General features: G+C 33.5%; 1 long non-coding RNA gene across 2 annotated transcripts in view; it reads left to right on the plus strand.

Annotated features, from left to right (window-relative positions):
- Positions 1-19924, plus strand: part of LOC141386170 (uncharacterized) — a 197656-nt gene that overhangs the window by 35807 nt on the left and 141925 nt on the right. Inside the window, exon 3 of one of the 2 annotated variants that reach the window (XR_015493146.1) lies at positions 7344-8409. The exons of the other annotated variant lie outside the window; for it this stretch is intronic. This is a non-coding gene — a long non-coding RNA (uncharacterized LOC141386170). Of the gene's footprint in view, positions 1-7343; positions 8410-19924 lie in introns of those variants that run through there. 2 annotated transcript variants of the gene reach the window in all.

Below are 19924 nucleotides of genomic sequence, written 5' to 3' on the forward strand. Positions count from 1 at the left end.
CAGACAGACAGACAGACAGACAGACAGACAGACAGACAGATTACCTTATCTGTGCAACAGGGTCAAAACTGAAAACTGAAATAAATACATGAATAAATAAATGAATACATAAATAAAATAAAATAAATAAATAAATAAATAAATAAATAAATAAATAAATAAATAAATAAATAAATAAATAAATAAATAAATATTTTTTTTTAAATTAACCTTATTTGTGCACCAGGGTCAAATCTGATAACTGAAACAAATAAATAAATATGTAAATTGAATGATAAATAAATAAATAAATAAATAAATAAATAAATAAATAAATAAATAAATAAATAAATATTTGATTACCTTATTTGTGCACCATGGTCGAAACTGATAACTGAAACAAATAACTAAATAAGTAAATTGATTGATAAATAAATAAATAAATAAATAAATAAATAAATATAGATAGATGGATAGATAGATAGATAGATAGATAGATAGATAGATAGATAGATAGATAGATAGATAGATAGATAGATAGATAGATAGATAGATAGATAGATAGATAGATAGATAGATAGATAGATAGATAGATAGATAGATAGATAGATTATTGAGAATAAAGCATGTGAAAGCTGATTGTGTGACGTAGTTAAAAAAAATAAGGAAGAAAAAAAAACTGGAAAATCTCCATCTCTGGCACTGCGTCAGTGGCAAAAGCGGGTCACATGACTCGGATAAACGCGATTAGTATCAGCAAGAAGTATTCCATCCTCCACTTTGTCTCTCTCCCATCGATCATCCTCCCATCTCGGCTCGATTTACAAACATTTGAATAGACGAAGCTGTGAGAATTGAAAGCTGGTGCTTCATGCTAATTAGCATGTATTGTTTGTTGATCAAAATATCAAGGCGGACAAACAGTGGCATCTCTCAGCGAGAGTTGGATTTCTCGCATTGATTGTCCTCTCTAAAGACGCAGGGAAATGCTTTTCGACAGCGCAGCTCTGCCATCTGCTTGAGCTCCATTAAAACTGCCGCACTCCTAGCGTTCCCCCGTCTGTCTCCCCTGGCTAATAACCTCTCCCTTTAAGGTGAAATAATGAGATTCCACTTTGGCTTCATTTAGGCGCCACGGCACCATCCAACAGACGGAGGGAAGATATCAAAGTCCGTGGCAGGAGGCTGAGAGGGGATGAGTCCCTGCGTGAATAAGCCTGCTTTCGGCCCTTAGAGGGTAAATATGTATTTTGTTCAGGAAGTGTTGTGTGTTGAGCTTGCAGAAGAGCGCCGAGAACAGCGTCCAGGGCAATAAGCCGGACTTGAACGCAGTCAGGCATCAAGCGTGAAAGGAATAATTGCCTTTTTATAGATTCCGCTGCTGTAGCCTGGGCCGCCTCTCAAACAAGCAAATATGTGCCCTGCATGCTTGTACCTCACCGTTCACACTTTAGGAAGAGGAGGGGGGGTTTTGTATGTGTGTGCGTGTGCGTGTGCGTGTGCGTGTGTGTGTGTGTGTGTGTGTGTGTGTGTGATGGAAATATTTGCGTATTTTGTTTGTTTTGTTTTAATGTATGCGTGTGTCCGTGTGTGCAGATTAAGCAGGTGTTAATTGGATTATAGGCATGGAAATTGTGTGTCTGAAATTATCTTTTTTTTTATTTTTAAAGACTACTAATGTCAGTTAATTTATCTGGGAGAGTTAATGAATGGTTTTATCTAGCAAAAAAGTTCAAAACTGTAAGTAAAGACATAAGTATTGTTAAATATTTATATAGGCGAGGCAGTGGCGCAGTAGGTAGTGCGGTGTCCTCACAGCAAAAAGGTCGCTGGTTTGAACCTCGGCTCAGTTGGCATTTCTGTGTGGAGCTTGCATGTTTTCCCTGCCTTCACGTGGGTTTCCTCTGGGTGCTCCGGTTTCCCCCACAGTCCAAAGACATGTGGTACAGGTGAACTGGGTAGGCTAAATTGTCCGTAGTGTGTGTGTTTGTGTGTGTGTGTGTGTGTGATTGTGATTGTGATTGTGCGTGTGTGTGTGTGTGTGTGTGTGTGTGTGTGTGTGTGTGTGTGTGTGTGTGTGTGTGTGTGTGTGTGTGAAAGTGTGTGGATGTTTCCCAGAGATGGGTTGCGGCTGGAAGGGCATCCACTGCGTAAAAACTTGCTGGATAAGTTGGCGGTTCATTCCGCTGTGGCAACCCCAGATTAATAAAGGGACTAAGGCGACAAGGAAATAAGGTAATTAAAATTATTTATTAATGTATTTATTTTTTTATTTTATTTTTTTTATTTATTTATTTATTTATTTATTTATTATATGTTATTCATTTTTAGAACTCACTGCACATGTAAGGTATAAGCAGTGCAAGCAACAGGATTTATAAATAAATAAGAAATACAAAAACTTTCTCCTGCCATAGATGTCATGAAGGTAAGCAGGCTAAATATCAGAATTGTCATTTTGGGGGTAAAATGTGACATCAAAATTTAATGAAATATTTTGGCGCTGTATTGAGACACCTTGTCAGTCTATCAGCGGTGTTTTGCCAAACCAGGCCCTGGGCTTGAGGGACCAAATAAAGAGAAACCCCCTTAGGCTGAGAGCATGGAGGAACATTCAGAAAGTGTCATTCCTCAAGGACCTGCCAAAAAACTTTTGAGGGGCAACACCTTTGGGCAGGAAAAACTGCTACAAAGGTCAGACAGCTCTTTTCTTACATAATTTACTAAAGTTAAATTGACAAGCATTTATTTTCATCCATATCTCAATATGTGAATGTTTTTTTTTCCAATTCTGTAATGGTTAAATATTCTTTAAATGTCCAAAAATTTGAGTTCATTCCGCTGTGACGACCCCAGATTAATAATGGGACTAAGCTGAAAAGAAAATGAATGAAATGAATGAATAATTGTATTGATATATAGTGTATATACAGTAGATGGATGGATGGATGGGGATGGATGGATGGATGGATGGATGGATAGATAGATGGATGGATATATTATTTGGATCGATGGATTATATATTGTATGGATGGATGGATGGATGGATGAATGAATGAATGAATGGATTGATGGATGGATGGATGGATGGATGGATGGATGGATGGATGGATGGATATAAAATATATGGATGAATGAATATAAATTATATGGATGGATGGATTGATGGATGGATGAATGGATCGATATACAATATATTGATGGATCGATATTTAATATATGGATGGATGTATGGATGGATGGATATGTTATATGATTGGATGGATGGATTGATTGATAAATCGATGTTTACCAGATTGTATGGATGGATGGATGGATGGATTGATATATGTTATATGGATGGATGGATATACATTATATGGATGGATGGATATTTACTAGATTGGATGGATGGATGGTTGGATATGTGTTATATGGATGGATGGATGGCTGTATACCAGATTGTATGGATGGATAGATACAGTATACCAGATTGTATGGATGACGGATGGATGGAGATATGTTATATGGATGGATGGATTGATTTATATTATATGGATGGATGGATATGTACTAGATTGGATGAATGGATTGATGGATGGATGGATGGATGTATATACATGGATGGATAGATATAAGTTAAATGGATGGATGGATGGATAGATGTATATTATATGGATGTATGGATGGATGAATATGTACTAGATTGTTTGGATAGATGGATGGATGGATATACAGTATATTATATGGATGGATGGATATATGCTATATAAATCGATGGAAAAATAATATAAGGATGGATATTATATGGATGGATGGATAGATATATACTAGATTGTATGCATACATGGATGGATATTATATGGATGGAATGATATATACTGTACTATATAGATGGATGGATGGATGGATATATATTATATGGATGAATGGATGGAAGGATAAATGAATAGTGCAAAACTGAAGTTCCAGCATCATTGCTCCTCTTTTCAGTGTCACGCGATCCTTCGTAAGTCATTCTTTAATGGAAGCTTGTGGTTTCCATGTTGCTGACATGAAGTAAAGGATGGCTCATCACTTTTTCTTCTTTGCTTCGCCATTATTTTCTGTTCTATGTCTACTAAAAAAAGCTACATATTTTTAGCAGCCTGAAAGCTAAGGTTAAAAAAATCTTGATGGAACAAATTGCTGTATTGAAGCTGCTGTTATTCTGCAGATCAGTCATCATGACACTGGTTCAGCAAGTCTTGCAAGGCGCCAGCTTCAGTGAAGGTACACCTTCTTCTGATATTGCTTCAGCTTTTTTATCTGTTTAAATATATTTTTGGCTTATTTGACCCATTAGTCTTTGACAGCTTCGGCTTGCCGGTCTGAAACAGAACAAATGAAGGTTTGTTGATTAAAGTGTCTCTTTGTATCTCTCTTTTATCATTCAGTTTGCTTGAATCAGTGAACCACAAACTGCTGGAGAGCCCATTGATTTTTTTTATATATATTTTTATATTTTTTATTCTGTTGTTCCTGTCTAAACATGTAGTTTGAGGATGCCTACGTAATGTGAAAATCTCTGGAGCGTATGACGGATACTAATGTTGAAATGCATTATGAAAAAGGACCGTATCTGTTTGAAATCAAATGGGAATATAGACAGCTGGATTTTCAGCTAAACAGTTGAACATGTCTCTCTGAACTTTTCTTTAGTTGTTTTTTTTGCTTTGTTTGAATGATTTATTTTTTTCTGATGTATCATCATCCTCATCATCATCACGAAATGCACCTGAAATTAAGGCATTAGGACATGTTAACATAATCTAATAATGCATGAAGTTGTCTTAAAGGACCAGTGTGCCCAAAAACTCAATTTCTGTCATTGATTTCTCATGAAATATATAAAATATATTGTCAAAACATTTAATGTGACTCCAGCGGTTCCACTGTAACCATAAGAATCTACAGGAACACTTTTATGTGCCAAAAAGGTGCTTGCAGCGTTGGTTCCGTTTTATTTTGGTGTTTTTGTATAACTATGGATTTCTGTGTTTTATTACATCAGTGGGATGATCTGTGCATATAATATCTAATGTCATTGTGTAGTATTATAATGAGCACATCAGGGAGCCGCTATCAATATGCAGGGTAATGAAGTGATGACATTTGTTAATTATATTTCACATCAGCAACAACGATATAAGATGCTTTGAAGGTTGGTAGTTTAAATTGTTTGTGTGTGTGTGTGTGACCCTATCACAAAACAGACCAAAACAGGCCGTCATATCATAAAAATTTGGTTTCACTAATGTGTCTAATTTACACATTAACAATAATGTTTAACAGACCAAGGGAATGTTCACAGTATTTCCTATAATATTTGGTTTTTCAATCAATCAATCAATCAATCAATCAATCAATCAATCAATCAATCAATCAATCAATCAATCAATCAATCAATCAATCAATCAATCAATCAATCAATCAATCAATTATTCAATCAAATCAATCAATTATTCAATCCACTCAATTGTTATAAGCAGTCATTCAATCAATTATTCAATCTTTTATTCAATCAATCATTGAATCAAATAGTTCATTTATTCTATCAAAATAATTATTAAAATATTCAGTCAATCATTCAACTATTCTATCCGATCAATCATTCAATTATTCAGTCAATCATTCCTTTATTCTATCCAACCAATCATTTAATTATTAAATCCAATCAATCATTCAATTATTCCATCCAATCAATCATTCAATTATTCCATCTAATCAATCATTCAATTTTTCTATTCAATCAATCATTCAATTATTCCATCCAATCAATCATTCAATTATTCCATCTAATCAATCATTCAATTTTTCTATTCAATCAATCATTCAATTATTCCATCCAATCGATCATTCAATTATTCTGTCCAATCAACATTAAACTATTCAATTCAATCAATCATTAAATCATTCAGTAAATCATTCAATATTTCAATCCAATATTTTTTTTCAATTATTCAATCAAATAAATCAGTTAAATGGACAGTCCAATCAGTCATTCAAATATTAATTTAATCAGTCATGTAATCATTCTATCCAATATTTCAGTTATCCATTCAATCAATCATGCAATCAAATTATCAATCCAATCATTCTAATGTTCATTCAATCCAATCAATCATTCAATTATTCCATACAATCAATCATTCAATTATTCCATCCAATCAATCATGCAAATATCCCATCTAATAAATCATCCAATTATTAATTTAATCAATCATTCAATAAATCGATCCAATCATTTAATCATTCAATCCAATCAATCAATCAATCAATCAATCAATCAATCAATCAATCAATCATTCAATCAATCAATCTATCTATCTATTTTTCTGTCCAACCAATCATTAAACAATTCAATCCAATTAATCATTCAATTATTCAGTAAATCATTTAATATTTTAATCCAACATTTTTTCAAGTATTCAATCAAATCAATCAGTTAATTGTACAGTCCAATCAGTCATTCAGTTATTCATTCAATCAATCATGTAATAATCCATTCAATCCAATCGTTCAATCCAGTAAATCATTCATTTAAACATTCAATTGTTCATTCAATCATTCGTTCAATCAATCATTCAATCCAATTATCAATCCAATCATTCTACTATTTATTCATAATTATTCATTCAATCAATCATTCAATTGTTTATTCTATCCAATTTTTCATTTAATCAATCATTCAATTAATAATTCGATCAATTATTAATTATTTAATAAATCAATCACTTAATAAATCATTTAATCCGATTATTCAATCTATTCATTCAACCAATCATTTAATTTGATTATTTAATCCGATCATTTGTTCCAATCATTCAATCCAATCATTCAATCAATCATTAAATTATTCACTCAATCAATCATTAAATTATTCACTCAATCAGTCATTAAATTATTCACTCAATCAGTCATTACATTTTTCATTCAATAAATCATTCAGTCTGATCAATCAATCATCCAATCAATCAAATCAATTATTCTTTCAATAAATTGTTCAATCAATCATTAATCAATCATTTAATCCAATTATTTAATCCAATCATTCAAAAGCGTGACACTCACTAGTAGTACAGTATCAAAAAAAAAAAAAAAAAAAACATAAATACCGAGTAAGACACAAATACGAGAATAAGACACATCGATACTCCTTTTAATTCTTGCTCGTGTTGATTTGGTTACAACCATGTATGGCTTTGAGTCTGACCCACAGCATCTTTACACTGGCACAGTTGACCAGTGTGAGCGCTATGAGGATTCGAGGAATGTGTGAGCTGATAGCATGTGTCTTTCTGGACTAATTCTCACTGTTTCGTCTTGGGCTCTGACACCCCCAGGCTGCATATTGACATATTGAACCTCCGTGTGGAAGTGTGGAAAAGCTCAGCAGATGAGAATGGACGATGGATCCTCGAAGGATGGGTTAGACTCCTCTTCGCCCTCAAGAAGAAGACAATCTGCTGACAATCCTTCTGTCCTCCTCCAGCACCATCATCATCATCATCATCTATTGAGATACAGTTGTCAGAGATACAGTATTAGTCATTTTGATGTATTAGCCCCTCTGTATATTTTTGCCCCCGATATCTGTTTTATGGAAGATTTGCTTTTTACAACCAAATAAATAAATAAATACTTATGGGGGCTAATAATATTGACCTTAAAATAGTTGTAAAAAATAAAAACTGCTTTTATTCTAGCCAAAATAAAATAATTAAGACTTTCTCCAGGATAAAAAAATATTATAGGAAATACTGTGAAAATTTCCTTGCTGTTAAACATCGTATGGGAAACATTTGAAAAAGGAAAAAAAAATCACAGGAGGGCTAGTAATTTTGACTTTAACAGTGGATGAACTGTGCAAGAGATCAGAAATCAATTCTTGTTTGCATTCTCTGATGGCGGCAATAAGCCAAGATGCCCAACTCAACCACATGCTGATTTTGACATATTGACTGCACTGTAGTTTTTTTTTTTTTTTTTTTCCCAAAGAGTTCAAGACTGTGAGCTTGTGGTCTCGCAACCGCAGATCAATTCGTCTGTGTGGTGGATGGGCCTCCTTAACGTATTCGTCATGTCTGATGAATGTCATACCGACTTTGATGTGAAGGCAGATTTAAGATGGTGTCAGTTTGAGACATGTACAGCAACATAGATAAAAAGGTGACACTTTACAATAAGTTTAATGTTAGGTAATGTATTTACTGACATGAAGAAACAACGAAAACTACAATTAACTACATTACAGTATTTGTTCGTCTTTGCTAAGGTTAATGGAAACGTAATTGAATGTAATGGAAAGTTACAATTAACCTAACAATTGTTGGTTCATGCTAACTTCCAGTGCATTAACTATTGAGTGACACTTTATTTTATCTCAATAAACAAATGATTAGCTGCTTATTATTATATAGTGATTGGATTTTGTTATTAGGTAGGATTAGGGATGTAATATAAGATATTATGCTATACTGTAAGTGCTAATAAACTGTCTATCATTAATTAACTTAATAATAGGCAGGTAATAAGCCCTATGTAAATGGTGTGACTTGTCAGTTAAACTGAATTATTACCAACTAATGTTATCAAGCAGAAGAGAGATTTTTTTAAACGTATTTCTAAACATAACAGTTTTAATAACTCATCTCTAATAACTGATTAATTTTATCTTTGCCATGATGACAGTAAATATATATATATATATATATATATATATATATATATATATATATATATATATATATATATATATGTGTGTGTGTGTGTGTGTGTGTGTGTGTGTGTGTGTATGTGTGTGTCTTAAAGGGGCTACAAATTTTGACCTTAAAATGGCTTTAAAAAAATAAAAACTGCTTTTATTATAGCCAAAATAAAACAAATAAGAAAAAAAATATTATCAGACATACTGTGAAAATGTCCTTGCTGTTAAATATCATTTGGGAAATATTTAAAAACGAAAAATAAATCAGGGGGGGTGGGGGGGGGTAATAATTCTGACTTCAACTGTACTTTTCAACTGGCTACATAATTGGTGATCTCCATCTCCTATGTTGGCTAATAATATTGACTTGAACTGTATGTGTGATGCATTGTGGGGGAAATCATTCTCCGCGTTTTGCTATTCTGTACATTTTCTCCAGCTATAAATGTCCAAACCTGGCAAATGCACACTATAGACTGCATAAATAGCTATCATGATACATACAATACCGATCCTATCCATATTGTGCTTCGAGTGCTTGTTTTCTCTAAACGTGGAAGCAAACGCTCGAGGGTATTTTTACGCATACGGTTGAAAATAATAATAATTTACAGTACGACCTCCGCTGAATAATTTCAAAGATCACACAGACGAAGTATAAGATCACGTTATTAAATGTTCTGCTCTGTGCGTCTTTGCCAAATGCGAGTGGGCGTCTGGAGATGTATAATTCAGGAAAGTGTGAAGAGCTTTAAAGCCATTCTTTATGCTGTAGATTAACACGGTGTGTAGGCTAATGAGGTACAGCCTTTCCATCTCTCCATATGATTAAGTGTGTGTGTGGCTGTTCGGCATGGTGTATGATCACACAGAATCCCTCGATACAGACACGCATGAATAAAGAATGCAAAACGATACGGGCGGATTTTGTTGCTTTTTCAGACGCACTAATGGATTTTACACTTTTTTTTTTTTTTTTTTTTTTTTTCGCCGTAGCTTGGCAGTACCTCTTAAGAGCAGTAATGAAACAAATCTAAACGACTCCACTCGCACACTCAGCTTAAATTATGTGACAAGTGAGACTTATTTTATCCCTTTATATGTTTGAAACAGACAGAAAAAATACAGCGTATAAATGTAATAAAGATTTAAGCACCGTTGGAAGGGGAACTCTAGAGAGTTAATAATTAATTCGAAAAGAGATGGAGATAAAATATGCGGCACGGAAGAAAAAAAATGTGAATCTTTACACAGTTATTAAACCTCATGTTTGATATTGCGGTATTAAATATTGAGATATGCAACTGAGCTCAGGCTTCAGAGATAATGCGTGATCCCTTGCTGAAACTCTGTGGGGTTTTTGGATTCGTGGATCTGTGAATTCTGTTCTTCAGCCTATAAACAAAGCTACATAAACAGCACAAGGTGAACCGGATCATGGCTGTATAAAATTATAGACTCTTTTGGAGAGTTTGTGAACTTCTTTGTTGCTCACATAAGACATGAATTCTATAAATACCATCTTCTGTTTTGAGCTCTTCAATTCTTTGACGTATTTAACCACGGATGTTGTATTAAGAAACTTTTTTTCTTGTTTAATTAAACAACTAAATTTAAAAAATATATATAGTTATATATAGTTAAAGTAAAAGTAACATACATCAACTCTTTTTTTTTACATAACAAAAGATTGTGCTGTATAAAAACACATTTTTTGGTGTATTTGCATATACACTGTAAAAAAAAAGGTCGAGTTCCACGCTTTTTCTTCATGTTGCCCTAACACAAGTGGATAAAGTTAACTTAATCTGAATGTACTGAACGTAAAACAGTTAAGTAGTCCACAAAAAAGTTCAGAATTAAGTTCTTTCAACTCATTTTAAAGAAGCAGTTTCATCAAGCAGCAACTCATTTTTTGTGCGATTTATATATATATATATATATATATATATATATATATATATATATATATATATATATATATATATATATATATATATATATATATATATAGGCTAAATTGTCTGTGGTGTATGGGTGTTAATGAGTGTGTATGGATGTTTCCCAGAAATGGGTTGCGCTGTATAAAAAAACATGCTGGATAAGTTGGCGGGTCATTCCGTTGTGGCGACGCCGGATTAATAAAAGGACTAAGCTAAAAAAAAAATGAATGAATGATTGATGACAGTAAATTTGACCAGGTATTTTATAAGACACTTCTATACAGCTTAAAGTGACATTTAAATGCTTAACTAGGTTAATTAAGTTAACTAGGCAGGTTAGGGTAATTAGGCAAGTTATTGAAAAAAAATAGCTTAAAGAGTCTAATAATTTTGACCTTAAAAATGGCTTTTAAAAAATTAAATACTGCTTTTATTCTAGCCAAAAAAAAAAAAAAAAGATTTTCTCCAGAAGAAAAAAATATTATCAGACATGTGAAAATTTCCTTGTTCTGTTAAACATCATTTGGGAAATAAATAAATAAATAAATAAAGGGGAGGCTAATAATTCTGACTATATATATCTAACTATATATATATATATATATATATATATATATATATATATATATATATATATATATATATATATATATTTTTTTTTTTTTTTTTTAAGTATATATATTTTTATAATATATATATATATATATATATATATATATATATATATATATATATATATATATATATATATATATATATATATATTTTTTTTTTTTTTTTTTTTTTTAAGATATAAGCTGCTGCAACACTGGCACCCTCTCTATTATGAATTGTTGTGTCACAGTGTTTTTTCCCCTCCATGTTTAGTAACTAAACTGGCTTTCCTTCCCACTGTTTTTCCCTCTGACACGTGTTCAGTTATTCTCTCTCAACACCTGAGGCCATGGTACATCATTCTGAACCAGAATCACTTCTGCTTTTTTCAGCTTTTCAAAAAAACACACACACACACACACACACATTTTTGTGATGCCCCTAAGCGACAGAGTATTTTGCTGTCCACAGCACATTTGTGTCCCCCAGGCCCCCTTTCTTTACCATCTGAAGTGTGGCTTCAGTTTAGTCTGTGTGCTTCTTTGCATAACATAATAATCAATGCGGACAATCAACAAACAGTTATTGCATTAATTGTTAGATGTAACTAATAGTAAATAAACATTTAAATGCTTGTTTTTATTTTTACAAAATAGCTGAGAATATTTGTCATAAGGGCAGCGCGGTGGCTCAGTGCCTGTCACCTCACAGCAAGAAGATCGAGGTTCGAGTCCCAGCTGAGTCAGTTGGCGTGAGTTTTCTCCGGGTGCTCCGGTTTCCTCTACAGTCCAAAGACATGTGCTATAGGTAAACTTAATAAAAATAAATTAACTGTAGTCTATCAGTGTGTGTGTGTGTGTGTGTGTGTGTGTGTGTGTGTGTGTGTGTGTGTGTGTGTGTGAAAATGAATGGGTGTTTTCCAGTACTGGGTTGCAGCTGGAAGGACATTCGCTGTGTATGCTGGATAAGTTAATGGTTAATTTCGCTGTGGCGACCCCTGAATAAAGAAACTAAGCTGAAGGAAAATGACTGAATTTGTTAAAAGCACTGTACTGTAAGTAGGTCAAGTGTCAGGACAAGCTTGTCAAATAGGGAAGTCACAAAGGTTATATCTGTCAAATACAGTAGCATTTGAAAAAAAAAAGCCCATTTACACAGTGAATATTTTCTCTAGAAGACACAGTGTGTTTAGCACTGTCGCCTCACATCAAGAAGGCCGCTGGTTTAAGTCCCGACTGGGTCAGTTGACATTTTTGTGTGAAGTTTGCATGTTCTCCCTGTGTTGGTGTGCGTGTTCTCTGGTTTTCCCCCACACTCCAAACAGATGCGCTATAGGTAAATTGAATAAACTAAATTGGACGTAGTGTATGTGTGTGAATGATTGTTTTTGGATGTTTCTCAGAACTGGGTTGCAGCTGAAAGGGCTTTAGCTTTATAAAATGTATGCTTGATAAGTTGGTGGTTCATTCCACTGTGGCAACCCCTGATGAATAAAGAGACTACGCTGAAGGAAAATTTATGAATGAACACCTTCTCTAGAAGGTGGCTTGTATACTGTAGAAATTACAATCTTGTAAATAGTCAGTCAGTCAGTCTTTATTCATTTCCCGAAAGCAATTTGGTTGCAGCATACAAGCATGTCACACATAATACACAAAAGCACATTATACAATATAAACTCTACCGTAAATTTAAAAACTTTACAGCTGAGGGAATGAATGAAAGTTTAAACCGATTTATTTTACTAATAGGTGTTCTGTATCGAATACCAGAAGGGAGAAGATAAAACTTGTGGTGCTTAGGATGAGAATCATCTGACAGAATACTCAGAGCTTTACTCAAAACTTGTCTATGGTACAGTATAACTGAGCCATCGTCATCTGTTTTCTCCCTGTTATTTTTTCTCCTATGTTCACAATTGTCTCCAGACAACTCTTATTTTTCCACACTTAGAGAACTGAACCAGCATAGCAAAGAAAAAGATAACAGTGACTGAATGTATGAACTGTAAAACATGCACATGAGGGATTTGTCCATATTAAAAGATAATAAAACAAATATTAGGAAGTTTGTACATCATACATCTATTTTCTACTTCAAATTTAACTTTTAAAGTGTCCATATTATGTTTTTTGTTTAAATATTGGCTTTCATGTCATTTCTAATACAGCTTTTGTGAATCTAAAATGCCTGCAAAGTTTCAAACTTGATAAAAAGAATAAATAATTATTGTTGCTCAAAAGTTAGAGCAGATTTTTCAGTAAGTCAGTAATTTTTCTGCACAAACCAACATTTTTTTAGCTTACCATGTATGTTTGTAGACTTGTGACACAGAGATAAGTTGACCAGGATGATGGGGTTCGAGTCCAGTAAAGAACAAATCCAGAAAGCAGGTAAAACAAAAACAAAAGGCAAAAAATGAAATAAACAAGTGAATAACAGGGTGAAAATGTGGTAAAATCTTATATTGTGGTAAAAATCAGGCGGCTGCAAGGGCTTTTTATTTTCTGGATTGCTTTTGAAAACACTATTAGTTGGGTTTAAGGATGGGAGTGGTGGTTGGGGACATAAGCCAGTCGATCAGTCAGTCAGTTGACAGCAGCCTCTGATGGATTTACTTGATGTTTGTAAACAAATTTCGGTAGGAGCACGCGCAGAAGTTTCAGCATCGAATACGTCATTGACAATTATCCTATTATCAAATCAGTTCTTGAACAAACCCCTATATATACCAAAGCTGTCTTACTTGCAGCATGTTACGACTTTAGCATCTCTCCCCTCTTAAGCATTACATTCCTGGGGGAAGCGTTCTGGGGCCGGGCTAGATACTTCGCTCGAATCCCAACTCCTCTTTGTTTTCTGATAAGGGGAATAAGTAAAAAGTTGGGGTGTTTCCCCGAGCTCAGAACCCTCTCCCCAGACAGCATGCCAAATACGCCTTAAGGCTCCTACACAACGGGATGCTTTTCGTTAGCGTTTATCGTCAGCGTTTTACGAGATGTTTTTTAGTATTCAAACCCAAGAGTATGAAAAATCACTCTTTTGACATTAGATGGCGCTGCACAACATTAAGCTTCTGGCACCCGCTTATAACACAGAAGAAGAAGAGGAGAGGAAGTTCACACGCTTGTTGTTAAAGTTACTGGTGACTCAAACAAGCATGGATGGTTCAAGCAGCAGCTTCAGCTCAAGCGATGATGAAATGATTAGTGTTCACAAGAGCAATAAGCAGCTCCACGTTCTTATCTCCTCTCGGCATTTTCTTCAATGTGCGCTTGCATTGACAGTTTTGCACTTGAGCGTCTTCAAGTGCTGTTTACTGTAACTTCAGCAGCTCCGTGCATGTGAACAAAAACAAAAGTGCAGATCTGATTGGTTGAGAAGATTTTGACGCGGCGCGTCAAAGCATGATATAGTTGTATAGCTGTATAGAAGTGTCTCGAGCATGAGGCGTTTTTTTTTTTTTTTTTTTTAAATGATGCTTTTGCGCCTGCCGTTTTGCGCGTTGGTGTGCACAATCACATTGAATCCCTTTATTTAGTCATGAGGCGTTAACCGCAGACGGAAAACGCGGGCAAAAAAATGCCTCGGTGTGCACGGACCTTTATACTTAAACGACGTGTGTACTCATGAAGTGAGAACAGCAGGCGTGAATGGCACTCGCAAAAGAAATCTGAGATCTCAAAAGCACACAGCGGCCTCTGGTGGCAATAGTATCTGGATGCAGCCTTTATGATGCAAGCTGAGATTGCATCGCTCAGAGATGCAATGTCAGACACAATGCACTCAATGGAGCTAGTGACGTCAATGTGAGGGGTAGGGTTAGGGGTGGGGTTAGGTGAACCCATTAAAAAGCATTGGATGCAGCTCAGATTGCATCTGCACCAAGTCTGCAACCAGACCCCCCTCTCTGGTGGATTCACAAAAACAAAAACTGCAAAATATATATATAACCTGGGATGTATTTTGCAATCTTCATAAATGTATATAAGGGTACCTGTCAATAATGAGCCTGGTATGGTATATTATGTCGTTATCACAGTTATCATAGTAAATATCTTAACATTTGTTGTTCTAGTAGGAGTGGAAAAGTTATATGCATCTTTGTTGTGACGCGTACTACTATAAACTGTGCTATTTCCCATGACAGTGTGTGACAGTATCTGACATTGTGCCCCTCATGCTCACAGTGTATGTTGTTTTTATCCTGGTTTACTGTATATTCATTGGGTTTCTTAAACGCAAGAATAGTATATCCTCATTTTATTTGCTCTGGCTAATTATTTTGCTGGATCCAGAATGCTCTTGACTCACTTATGCCGCAGAGCATATTCTGATTCAACCCCATCATGTGTCCATATGAAGGTCTTGATACGCTTTCCATATTTCAACAAAGACTGACCTCTCTTCTTTTTCACAGGGCATCATCATTACTTCCAGTAATGCAGACAAAATACTCAATGACTTCTCTGTTGCCTCGAGACTCTTTTTTTTTTTATTATTATCTGTCTTTACACGAAAAAGAACTCTAACCTGGAGGTCTGGTGAGCAAATTCATCCAATATTCGGTTGCTTCTTTCTGAATGTTGTTGAAATTGATGTATGGTGGTCTTGGCCTTAACATAAAGATGTACTGTATGATTGCTTGCGCATGAGTTTAATTCTGCGTAACCTTGTTGATTATGACACTTGTAGAGATGTATGTCACAATTAGAATGACTGGATGGTAAATAACAAGACTAACACCAACTAAACAGCTTGTCTTAAGGTGATTTTAATTGATTTATGAAGTCAATTCCACTCTCTTTTACAAGTATTCATCTAGACAGACAGGCAGACAGGCAGACAGACAGACAGACAGACAGAAAGACATATAGATAGATAGATAGATAGATAGATAGATAGATAGATAGATAGATAGATAGATAGATAGATAGATAGATAGATAGATAGATAGATAGATAGATAGATAGATAGATAGATAGATAGATAGATAGATAGATAGATAGATAGATAGATAGATAGATATTCCACTTTTCAGTGTCACACGATATAATAATAATAATAATAATGATGGATTATATATTTCATTTTATTGTATATTAATTGTTATACATTTATTTATATTGCAAAAAAATACTTATTTATATTTAATTTATTTAAAAAAATAAATATAGAAAGTTTTATTTATTTTTTATTTATTTATTGAATTTGATTTGATCTTTTTATTTAGTATGACTATATTTTTGTATTTTTGTGATAAATAATAATAGTAAATATTTACTTTATTTAATTTTTATGAATGTATTTTTACATTTAATTTATTTATTTTATTAATTTTAAATTCATTTTTAAATTATTTTATTTTATGTATTAATTTTTATAATTTTTAAAATAAATATATTTATTTTAAAAATAAATGCATTTATTTATTTATTTATTTATTTATTTATTTATTTGTTTGTTTATTTATTTTAAATCAATTTAGTAAATAAAATAAATATTGTATCATGATTAATGATAATAGTAATAATAATAATAATAATAATAAAATATTCACTTTATTTTATTTTTATAAGTTAGATTTTTTACATTTCATTAATGTATTTATTTATTTTATTCATTTTATATTTATTTTTAAATTATTTTATTTTATATATTAATTTATATATGTTGTTATAAATAAATGTATTTATTTAATTATTTATCTTTATTAACTTTATTTTAAATAAAATTATCAAAAAAAAAAAAAAAATATATATATATATATATATATATATATATATATATATATATATATATATATATATATATATATATATATATATATATATATATATATTGGATTTGATCTTTTATTTTAGTTTATATTTTTGTCTTTTTTGATAAATAATAATAATAACATCAACAACAACAACAATAATAATATTAATAGTAATAATAATAATATAATAATCATAAAATCTTTTATAAATGGTTTAATAAATAAAATTATTTATAAAATATTTTATTTATTTATTTGATTAGATTTCATCTTTTTTATTTTATCTACATTTTTGTCTTTTAAAACTTAAAAAAAGACAGAGACATTCATGTTTCATGTATTTTACAGTACACGTGGCTTAAGGATGCAGATATTACCTGGAGTCACTGTATGTTTGAATGAATGTTTTATTTATTTTTTTATTTATTTTTTTTTTATCACGCAGTTGTCCAGTGCTTCAGTTTTAGACTCATGCATGCGAAGCTCCCATTAATAATTCACCCCAATCCTCTCTTCACTATGTTGCTAAACAATAAATTCATCAGAATATCATGAGAGATTTACATGTGGGTTTACCAGCAAAAAGAAGCAGATCCTTGGGGTACAGCTCTGAGCTAAGCTGAAAATGTTTGAGAACACTCAAAACTATAAAAGCCTCTGTTATATACTGAGTGAATCAGATGCCGCAGGCTAAATCTGTTTGCGCTGAATATGACGGCTGGTGTCTGTGGGCTTCTAGGGGTCCCGGCAGATACGAGTCTGTTCTCATTAGGAGGAGAGAGCAACACCTTTTGCACTTACAGCAACTCAGTTTTTTTTTTTTCACCGGCCAAACAAGCACTATGCAAATGCCCCACAATCTGAGAATACACAATTAAAGGAAAACGTTTAATATGCTCTGTGTCATAAACCAACAGGAGAGCACTGCATACTGATTTATGGCCTATCAAGAGCTCTGCAGTTCAATACTGCTTGTTGATTTGTCTCAGGTGAATGTAAAAGAGTCAATGGTGGTTGTATAATAGATCCCAAAGCTGTTTGGTGCTAAATAATTCCACTGTCAGAGATATTTGCTGACAATTATGTGAATTTCTTAATGAAGTGCTTAATAATTATGTCTTGTTTTTGAGGTTTAATTGGTCACACTTTACATTTAGGTTCCATTAGTTAATGTATTTACGAACATAAATTAAATTACGAACGATACTTATACAATTTTCATTATTCATAGTTCAACCAAAATTCAAACGCTTGCCTGGTAATGCAATATGAGTTAACATGAACTCATGCTTATGCTCACATGTTAACTAACAGTCAGAAGAGTAAACACATTACACCAATTCTCTTTCCCTCCACTGGCTCCCTGTTAAGTTTTGAATTGATTTTAAAATTTTTATGTTTGTTTTTAATGCTGTCAATGGCTTTGCTCTTATTTATTTATGCAAAATAATGCACATTCACAAACCCAGCAGAGCTTTGCGATCTGCTGACCAACTTTAGCTTGAAGTCCCTTGGTCAAGATACAAGCAGTAGTGTGTCGCTCTTTTTTTTAGTGGCAGGTCCTAAACTTTGGAAAACCCTACTGAGCTTTGTACAATCACTGACTTGCCACTTTTTAAAGCCAAACTTAGGACCCACTAGTTTAAATTGGCTTTTAATGCATAGCACTGACTCTGTTATGTTTTAATGTTTAATTTTGATATTTCTGCATTGTATTTTACTGTATTGTTTTGCATTGTTTGCTTTTTTGTGTGTTGTATAATTTGCTTTTCAAACCTTGGTTGTAGTAAAGTTCTATATAAATAACGGTTGATTTTCATGCTGGACATGTTCAAGAGCCAAAGATATTACCACATTGAAATGGTCTATAACGTCTCAGAGCAGTTCTGCATTAAAAAAATGGCTCATTCTGAAAATGTACCCTTGTATACATTTCTGGAGAATCCCAAATATGTCCCAGGAGGTACGTTTTTTTTTCAGTTTTTGTTTTCACAAATCTACCAGAGGCCGCTGTGTACACTTTTTCAGATCTCAAATTTCTCCCGCAACCACCCTTTACACCACTTCTCGTGTAAATCCACCAGAGGCCACTGTCAACTGACCGATATTCCCACCCACCACCTCATATTATATTCCCTAAACCCAACCGATAACGTTTTCAAAGGCACCGATTGACATGAATCTTTATAGACGGAATTTCTATGCGCAGCCATGGATTGGAGGGGTTTTGGTTCGAGGATCACAGGATTTTATCTATGTTATTTACAAAAAATTTTGTTCTGTTGGCTTCATTGAACATGGACCTTCAGCACTGGGGAGGTTTGCTGCAGAGTGTGATGCGGGATGAGAACCAGCAACTCAAAGTCCAAAGCCCTGGGGCTCCACATGGTGCTCCTCCAGGTTGGAGGAAAGTCCTTACTGCAGGTGGAGGAGTTCAAGTATCTTGGGGTTTGTTCACGGGTAAGGGAAGGATGGAACGTGAGATTGAAAGGCGGATTGCTGCAGCTAAAGCAGTAATGCGGTTGATGTACTGGTCCTTTGTGGTAAAGGAGCTGAGCCTGATTCATAATGTCATAAATGTCAGATCATGTCATTGTATTTTGAAGCAAGTTGTTGTAAATGTAATTTTGGATTGTTCTCTTTAATTACTTTTTGATGGATTGATTTTTTTTCTTCTATTTGTCACAATGCTTCATAATTGTTTAGCTTTAAGGTCACTACATAATTTATTCTATTAATGGAAAGTTGTGACGACATGCTCTTCTTGACCACTAAAAGCAAGTCAGATTTTTTTTTTTTCAGCCTGACCGAACAAGCGCTATGCAAATTAGAGCTGTAATCAGGCCATAAAAGTTAGGCCCGATAGGGCCAGAGCCCGACAAGTGCATATAGATTGACAGCTTTTTAAAAGCCCAA

Source organism: Danio rerio, chromosome 6 (assembly GCF_052040795.2).
Source record: "Danio rerio strain M-AB ecotype USA chromosome 6, GRCz13ab, whole genome shotgun sequence".
NCBI lineage: Eukaryota > Metazoa > Chordata > Actinopteri > Cypriniformes > Danionidae > Danio > Danio rerio.